This window comes from Microtus ochrogaster, chromosome 5 (assembly GCF_000317375.1).
Source record: "Microtus ochrogaster isolate Prairie Vole_2 chromosome 5, MicOch1.0, whole genome shotgun sequence".
In the NCBI taxonomy this organism is placed as follows: Eukaryota; Metazoa; Chordata; class Mammalia; order Rodentia; family Cricetidae; genus Microtus; species Microtus ochrogaster.
The window spans coordinates 30,420,047-30,429,738 of record NC_022012.1 but is presented as its reverse complement, the minus strand read 5'-3'; the positions used below and the strand labels follow the sequence as shown (position 1 = coordinate 30,429,738).

Genomic DNA, 9,692 nt, shown 5'->3' with positions numbered 1-9,692 from the left:
AACTCACAAAGATCCGCCTGCCTCTGCCTCCCGAGTGCTGGGATTAAAGGCGTGCGCCACCACCGCCCGACCGTACTGAGCTTTGAATGCTGGACTACCATACAGATCTTAGACATGCTTAAGATTTGGAGAGGTGGCTCAGTGGTGAGGAGCACACACTAACTTCAATTCCAAGCACCCATGTAGGGTGACTCACAGCTGCTCCAGAAGGAGTTGGGGGGAGGGGGTCCAATGTCTCTGGCTTTGAAGGACACCCACACTCATGTGCACAGACACATACGCATAATTTAAAAAAATCTAAAAGAGAGAGTGGTCTATATTTGACTCAGACAAACCCTAGAGAAAAAAAGATTCCGCTACAAGATTATAAAAGAAATGGCCTATCTAGATGACTCTGTGGGCTGTAAGTGCTCGCTTTGCAAACCTGAGGAGCTAAGTTTGATCCCTGGATCCCATAAGGGAACCAACACCTGAAAGTTGACCTTTGGCCTCCAATCTGTGCTGTGGCACATTCGTGTCTACACTAACACACATCACAGACACATGGTTGATAATAAATAAATCAAGTCAAACTTTAAAAAAGTATTATAAAAAAAGATATGACTATCAAGGTTCGGAGTCCAGAAACAAGGCTAGTGGGAACAATCCATGAGCTATCCTGATTGGTTTTCATCAGCACCCTACCCAGGAGACATGAAGCACAATGCAAACGATCGGGTAGATGATGCTAAATCTGGGAGCACAGATGGGAATCTGTATTAATACGGTACCCAGTCTGGACAGAGCGTTTGTATCTCAGGCTGTGGTAGAGGAAGCGAGAGTCAAGCCTTGAGAAGGGGTTGGTGTGTTGGCGCACCCCTTTTAATGGGGTACCCTACCTTCCTTCTTTACTTCATTTTCTTTTGTACTCCTCGAGGTAGGCTGCCTTTATCTCCCAACTGACATGTCTGGTTTTGGGTTTTTGGTTGTTTTTTTTTTTTTTTTTTTTTTTTTTTTTTTTTTTTTTTTGGATTTTTCAAGACAGGGTTTCTCCGTAGCTTTTTGGTTCCTGTCCTGGAACTAGCTCTTGTAGACCAGGCTGGCCTCGAACTCACAGAGATCCACCTGCCTCTGCCTCCCGAGTGCTGGGATTAAAGGCATGCGCCACCACCGCCCAGCTTCAACTGACATGTCTGAAGTAGCCCCTCCATCCTTCCATCCTGGCAAGCTTGCTGAGACCTCAAGCCTCAGCTGCTCTCCCAGCCCTCCTCCTTTAAAAGCTAGTGTTAAGGATGGAAGAGCAACTCAGTCATAGAGCACTTGTTTAGCGTGTGTGACACCTGAGGTTCTCTTTTCACCTCTCCTGCACACAAAAAAGTTGATGTTAATCCATATAATAACCATCCTCCCTGTGCTCCCAAAATAACTAGATATACTAAAATGACAGAGAGGGAGTAACGGGCAAGTCGTTGTATTCTTGTTATTACAGAACATAGTGCGGACTATAGCTTAAGCCTTTCATACAATCTATTCCATCTATTCTGACTCCAAATGCGTGATGTCATTCGGAAGAGAAATACACACACAGAGCTCAACAGACACCCGGTAGGAAGCACAGAAGCCTCTCCCTGCAGCCTAACGGTATAGAAGCTGCTGCGGCTTGGGTCTGCAGCACAAATCACCAGCCCCTGCTTCACTGAACTAAGAGAATGGTGGATGGGAGCAAGAATTCACTGTGCTTCCCCTGCTGGGCCTCTTTGCACCTCCACACTGCCCGTCCCATCTCTCTATTCTTTCCATCACTTGCTCTCTAGTTGACTCCGTGCTTCCTCTCCCCTTCTCTCCCCTCCCCATATAGACCCTTAAAATGTCCTCACTTATCTACTTCCAGATTCTCACTGCTCTTCTGCAAAACCTGGCTAGCGTTAGCTGTCCATTTTGCCAGAAAGAATAAATACTCATTTGCACATGGCTCAGCAACCCCTTCACTGGACTCCGTACCCTTCCCCCCTTCTCTTCTGTTCCATTCACCTCCATTTCAGACCTCCTCTCCCTCTTCTGTCAGAGTAAAGAAAGGCTCTTCTAGGCAGCACAATGGCTGGCACTCCGAGGAAGCCCAGCTCATCCCACGCAGCCCCTGCACATACTCCACTGTCCCTTTGCCAAAAAAGACCTGGACGCCTGGAATGGTGTGAGTCTTGCCAGAAGACAGGATGCGAAGGGAAAGGCAAGAGGGCAGAAGAGCGGATTGTATAACACCCCTTAAGCTGAGCCCCCCGATCTGCAGAGCCCCGGGCCCTGAGGACGACAGCCGGCTCTGCACACACCACTCCTCTCTGCCACACTCGCTCTTTCTCCGACCTGCTCTGTGTAGTAAAACAATCGCTCCCCCAGGACTGCAGTCAGAGATTCTGACACTGCGAGAATGCACCGTCTGGGGAAGCCTTCACATCCCGCCAAGGGGGCACAAGTAGATTGCAGGCACAAAGATGATTTTGAGATGCCCACGATAACAGGACCAGATAACGGTCCTGGATTGATATAGGGGATCCACATTGCTCCAGCACAATCAGGCAGTGTTTCTCGGCACACACACACACACACACACACACACACACACACACACACACACACGATGCTCTGAGATGATGCCACCAGTATCCAGCAATCCAGCATCTCACTCCGGGGCCCTGGTGCTGAGCACAACTGGGTACAACCAGGGCGATGGCCCACGGGCCCTTCTTTTTCAGTGTGTATATGGGACCCAATGGGGATGAGAGTCGCGCATATCCCAGGAGTCCTATGAGAGATCTGAAGTCCTCTGGCCTCCTTCAACACCCGGATTCGATCCCCTGACCCCCAGTACTGGGTCTAGTTCAGACTAAGGTCGCGGTCCCCCACTCTCTAACCCCGAGACCTCACCTGTGTGGGTCCTGGTGAAGGGACGCGGATCCCGGGGCTCAGCCGGACACCCCCATGCACCGGCTAACAGGAGCCCGGTGCAGCGCAGCGACAGCGGCAGGCCAGCCAGCGAGTGCTACCCCGCTGCTCCGGCGGCGCCGGGTCCCCGCGCTCGTGCCCGAGCTCCCGGAGGCGCGCTCGCACTCGGGCACCCGCCCAACGGGCGCGCCCAGAGCCTGAACGTCATCCTCTCGTGAACATTCATAGCTTTCCTTGGAGCACGTGGACCTGCCTTTATTAATATTTATGAATTGCCGTTTCTCCCTTCTTTGATAACGGCCCTTCTGCTTCCCACATGAATATTCAGAAGCTCCGAGGTGGGGGCGTGCAATCGCTACCAATATGGATTCTTCAGAGGGCCTAACACTAGGTTTTGTATAGAAATGCAGGCAAATGAAGTAGATGGGCAGATGGACGCTGACAGATACACTCATAGAGCCTCTGGCACTTACTGGACTCCCCTTTCTGTCGTAGTAGAGGTTGAAGTGGATGGGCCAAGGAGACGTGCCTTTCCCCAAGTGGCTCATAGCTCAAGGTCAAGGTGAGGGGCTGGATGGCAGGATTGATTCGGTCACCCAAAACGGTGGGACGCAAGTAAGAGATCTGAGTAAGAGGATTCCAGGAATAGAAAAACTTCAGCTAATAGAGGAAAATTCAAGACATGGAAATATGGAAGACCCCCTAGAGCCTATGTACCTCACTCACTGATGTGCTCATATAAATCTGTGCTTATCGATGCTATCCAATATAAAATCTAATAAGAAAGATGATGTACAAAAAAAAAAAGGAGCGCACAAGAGAGGCACGTCTGCCTGGAGACTCCTACTTTTGTCTGATGGTAAGAATGGCAGCCTAGAGGTGAAGGGGGTCTTTGTTCATTTATGTACTCTTTATCACCAACAGATCAGACATGAGGAGGAGGTGAAGCAGGGGGACATCTCCAATGAAATAAGAAGAGGGGCTAGCCATTCTGCCTTTCTGGTATTAGAAACATGAGAATATTCTTATTAGGAAGGAGGGCAGTTTAAAGATCCTAACTTGAAGCCAGTGAGATGGTCCAGCAGGCGAAAGGTGCTTGCTGTACAAGCCTGAGAGCTGTGATCTGGGTTCAATCCTGGGGTCCCACAGGAAGGTGGAAGGAGAGAGCTGAGTCCGCGAAGTTACCCTCCGACCTCCACATGTGCATGCTCTGTAGTGAGTGCACCCGTACACACGATACAGTAGTAACAAAGAGATTTTAAATTCTATTTTCCTGGTATCAAAAGTGGTTTTGTGACCTTGGGAAAATTATACCCGCTGGCGTCTCACATCCTCCTCTACAATGAGGGTAATCAGAGCTCCCACACCTGAGGCCTGTTACGAAATTAAAGGGAAGGAATTCATGTGAGTACTGCCAGGCAGGTGGGAAGGAGAGCTGGCTGCTTCTCCCCCTTAACAGAGGCCTTAATGTACTCTTTTATGCTGGCTTTGTTTGTTTGTTTGGTGGTGCATCACGTAGGTTACAGTGGCCTCGGACTCTGTGTAGCCCAGGGGTGACATTGAACCGCTGATGCTCCTGTCTCCACCTCCCAAGTGTTGGGATTACAGATGTGTACCATTATGCCTGGTTCCTGGATTTGTATTGTGTTGCTGGGGATGAACCCTGGGACTTTGTGCACACTAGGCAGGCACTCTAGCAACTGAGCCACACTCCCAACCCCTAGAAATTACTTCTCCAAGCCAGAGAGATGGTTCAGCAGTTAAGAGCACTAACTGCTCTTGCAGAAGACCTGGGTCAATTAACTGAACCCACAGCAGGCACCTCAACAGCCTGTAATTCTAGTTCCAGGAGATACAAGAGCCCCTTTGGGCTTCCAAGTGCCCCTGCAACTCAAGTGCTGTGGCTATATACACTCAGGCATAAACAAAGAGTTATTACACAAAGAAATACATCTTTTCCTGGGAGGTGGTGGTGCACGCCTTTAATACCAGCACTCAGGAGGCAGAGGCAGGCGGATCTCTGTGAGTTCGACACCACTCTGGTCTACAAGAGCTAGTTCCAGGACAGGATCCAAAGCCACAGAGAAACCCTGTCTCGAAAAACCATTGGTCTTTGAGAATACTCAGAATTTTGGCTTTTTTGGGAGGTGGGGAGGTTCTGAGACAAGGTTTCTCTGTGTTGCCCTGGCTGTGCTAGAACTTGCTCTGTGAACCAGACTGGCCTCACACTCACAGAGATCCACCTGCCTCTGCCTCCCAAGTGCAGGGATTAAAGGCGTGCACCACCACTGCCCAGTTAAAAATACTCAGTTTCAAACCCTAATGTTCAAGCTGAATGTGGTAACATAGGTCTATGATCCCAGCACTCGAGATGCTAAAACAGGAGGGTTGTAACTTCAGGGCTAGCCCAGACCAAATGACATAAAACAATGTACAATGCCTAGAGTATGGTAAGTATTTAATGAGATAGTTTTTCTGTTATTGGTTTTGTGAAAATTTGAAAGGCAGTACATGAGGCCTGGTGATCTAGACACTGGGTGAGAATGCTCTGAATGTGAACCAAGTTAGTCTCTCAGCCTTATTTATTTATATACGATAAACATGTATAACATAAAAGTTTACCATTTTAATAACTGTGTTATACCCAGATCACAGAGTCCCACCCAAAACCAACTAGGAGACCGAGTGGTTTTTGTATGTAAAAGCAAAGATCCTTTATTCTTACACAAGTTTGCAAACTCAGATTCTCCATGTGTCCAATGTATTAAAGTGGTCTGAGAGCCCTGAGCTCAGTAAGGGTTGGGTTTCTATAGTAGCAAAGGTGGGGGTGCAGGATTTCTGAGGTTCAGGAGCCCTGATTGGTTGACATTTGTCTAGGAGTGTCCTGGTGAAAAGCAATGGGTGTTTGTTGGCAGGTGATTTTATCTACAATGGTTGGAATGTTATAATTTCCTTTGGATGGCCTGTTCCTGGGTGGTACCTGGGTGATCTCAATTTGTAATCTTTTTTGGAACCAGGTATTGCCTTAGGGTAAACTACTGAGACTCAGGCCTCTATTGAGCTTGTCATGGTTGGGTCCTACAATTTAATTGAACAATACAGGACTATTAAGGACTTTAATACTAGTGAGGCAACCATTGCCATTCTCCTGCTGTGTAATGTTTTTATCATCCCCAATGGAAAATTTTTTCCTTTTTTTTATTTTTTATTTATTTATTATATATACAACATTCCTTCCATGTATGCTTGAATGCCAGCAGAGGGCACCAGATCTCATTATAGATGGCTGTGAGCCACCATGTGGTTGCTGGGAATTGAACTCAGGACCTCTGGAAGAGCAGTCAGTGCTCTTAACCTCTGAGCCATCTCTCCAGCTCCCCCAATGGAAAATTTTTTTAAAATTTCTTTTATCTTTAAATTAAAAAATTGTATGTGCCGGGTGGTGGTGGCGCACGCTTTTAATCCCAGCACTCGGGAGGCTGAGCAGGCGGATCTCTGTGAGTTCAAGGCCAGCCTGGTCTACAAGAGCTAGTTTCAGGACAGGCACCAAAAACTACAGAGAAACCCTGTCTTGAAAAAATCCAAAAAAAAAAATGTATGTATGTATATGTGGTATATGTATGTGTTCCTTTGGGTGTGTGCATGGGTGTGTACGTATGGAGGGCAGAGGTCAACGTGGAATGTCCTCCTCAATTGCTCTCATATGTATAGTTACAGATGAATATTTAAAATTCTCTCCTACCGCCGGTTGAGATGATGCAGGCTGGTAGGATTTGCTGAAGGAGGCGGAGGCAGAAAGATCACGATTTCAAGGCCAGCCTGGGCTACACATTTTTTAAAAAGTTCTCATCTACCAAATTAATGTTTTCTACTGACCCCAGGGAGCAAAGATCTTCACCGGCATCACAATCTTTTGCTTATGTGCTGCCCTCATGGGGACCTTAGCAGCAGCCATTACTATCTTCTTCGATGCCTGCTCAGCCTATTTATTTATTGGCAGCACTGACAACCTGCTGCCGCTGGGCTTTCCGAACTAACTTCTGGTTTCTGATTGTCTTGGTCCTTTTATCAACAAGAGGTGCATAAGCCTCAGGCAGCTGGAATTTGATTGCATGATGGGTTCTTTCCTTTTGAATTTCTTCCGACTGTCCTTTTGGCACTTGAGGTTTTAGAAGACGGTGTTCAGAGGTTTCCTTCTGGAAAGGAATGTAGACTCGCATTCTGCATGAAGAAATTGGAAAAACTTCCTGATGGTCTGGCGTAGCACTACCTGGGTCCAGGGTAGATCTTCTACCTGTTGAAACAGTTTCACCTTCATAGTGAGGGCTGCTGGCAGAGGAAAGATGGTGGAGAACTCCATATTATTATTATTATTGTTGTTGTTATTATTATCATTATAATTATTTTGAGATAGGGTGTATCTCACTGAATGTAGGGTTCCTTGATTTGGCTAGGCTGCCAAGGAAGCTCTAGAAATCTACCTGTTTGTCTTTTTCCTCGGGCCCAGCTGTGAGACAGTTGCTCCCCACTGTGGCCAGCTTTCCTGCAGATGTTGGGGTCGAAACTCAAAACCTGATGCCTGTACTACAAGCACATTACTGACTGGACCAATCTACACACACAAACACACACACACACTACACACTAGTTGATTTATTTAATTTTTTTTTTTTTTTTTTTTTTTTTGTAAATCTTTATTCTCTTCTGGGGATCCAACCCAGGCCTGACACGTGGTAGGCGAATACCCTATCAGTGCACTGTACCAGAGTGCCACAAATAGAAACTCAGCCAAATCCCTCTGAGATAAGCAACTCACCTCACAGTGTAGCTGCCCTGGTAGAGTGTTTGCTAACCCACATGAAACTTTTGGTTCAATTGTCAGTACCACATAAACCATGGAATATATGCCTGCAATTCCAGCACATGGGAGGGGGAAGGGAGGGGATCAGAAGTTCAAAGCCATCCTTGGTTATTATACTAGTTTTACATGTCTGAAAGGGGAATTGCCTGGATCACATTAGGAGCTTGTCTTGATTGTTAATTTATGTAAGGTGAAATGTAGCACAAATAACAGAAACCCGGTGACATATATTGGGGTTCAAGATGAAGATAAGAAAAGCAAAGCAGCCAACCACTAGAGAGACCTCTTGCCTCTACCAAACCTGCAGACCAAAAGGGCGAGATCCAGTGTCCATGAAAGCTCGGGCTCCATGCTCCACTGAGTTCCTGTGTCTTCCTGTTTCTATTCCTCTCTACACCCAGCCATTTCCCTCTTGTGTCCACCTCCCCTGTGCTGGGATACTGGGATTAAAGCTGTGAACCACCACCACCTGTTTCTGTTTCTGGACTGAGTTTGTATCGCTCAGGGTAGCCTTAAACTCATGGAGATCCACCTGCTTCTTTCCCTGAGTCCTGGGATTAAAGGTGTGTGCCATCAGTCCATGGCCTGTATGGCTGACTAGTGCTGCTGCTTTGCCCTCTGATCTTCAGTCAAGCTTTATTTATTAAAACACAAATAACATACCACTATAGAGAAATAAACTCCTTCCTTCCCTGAGCTGTTCTGGCAGTGGTATTTGTCACAGCAGCAGAATGAAACTAGAACAACTACATGATGAGTTCTAGGCCTGTGTAAGGCACCCCGCATGTGCACGCGAGCATGCATGTAAACACAAAAAGAACAAAAAGAAAGGGAGGGAGGGCAGACGAAGAAGGGGAGGGGAAAAAAGCCAAGAGTCTCAGAACACAGCATTTAAAGGTCATGTAGTCTAAACCACCTGTCTGATACACAAACCAACATTACTCTGGGACTGTGATACTGTGCTAATACAGAACTGGACGCCACAAGGCGGTCCTCAATGCCCTTTTTGAATGGCCTCTAAGGCTAGAGATTGATTTTTGAGATTAGAAAGCCAGTGACCACAGAATATACAGTATACAGGTCAGCATGCTTTATGTTCTTCACAAGGTTTACTTTTGAAAAAGTGAGTTCCCATGGCATTCTGAAAAATGAGTCACCAGGCCTTTATTGAAAACCTATGTAAGAACTGGGAATGTAGCTTAGTGGTAGAATATTTGCCTGACATGTGTATGTCCCTAGATTCAGTACACACTACAAGAAAGAAAGAAAGAAAGAAAGAAAGAAAGAAAGAAAGAAAGAAAGAAAGAAAGAAAGAAAGAGTCGGCATCAGTCATAGTCCCAAATAAAAATAAACAAAATCTCATACAATAAAAATAAACAAATAAACTCATACATATTTTCTTTCTTTCTTCTTCCTCTCTTCCTCTCCCTCCTCTTTTCTTCTTCTTTTTCTTCCTCCTCCTCCCCCCTTCCTCTTCTTCTTCCTCCTCTTCTTTTTCAAGAAGCCCTAGCTGTCCTAGAATTCATTTTGTAGACCAGACTGGCCTTGGAATCACAGAGATCTGTCTGTCTCTACCTTCTGCCTCCCAAGTGCTGGAATTAAAAGAGTGCACCATCACTGCCTGGCAAACTCTTATTTTCTTTTCATTTTTTAATTCAGTCCTGTGGGGCAGGGAGGTCAAATCTTGTGTATACCTGGTAAGCATGTTTCTTCTGTGCTATATCCCCAACTATCTTCTGAGACTCAGTCACTCTAGGCCAGGCTTGAGATCATCCTGCCTAAATCTCCTCTAAGTAGTTGAAATTACAAAATTGTGCCACAGGTCTGGATTATTCATCTCCGTCGTGTGTGTGTGTGTGTGTGTGTGTGTGTGTGTGTGTGTGTGTGTGAGAGAGAGAGAGAGAGAGAGAG

At 46.5% G+C, this 9,692-nt stretch overlaps 1 protein-coding gene across 1 annotated transcript in view; it reads right to left on the bottom strand.

Annotated features, from left to right (window-relative positions):
- Fez1 (fasciculation and elongation protein zeta 1) overlaps nt 1–3,057 on the bottom strand; it is a 53,613-nt gene extending 50,556 nt beyond the window's left edge. Inside the window, exon 1 of the mRNA XM_005347040.2 lies at nt 2,902–3,057. The gene's annotated coding sequence lies outside the window, so the exon portion shown is untranslated. The remainder of the gene's footprint in view (nt 1–2,901) is intronic.
- Between the last annotated feature and the right edge of the window lie 6,635 nt (nt 3,058–9,692).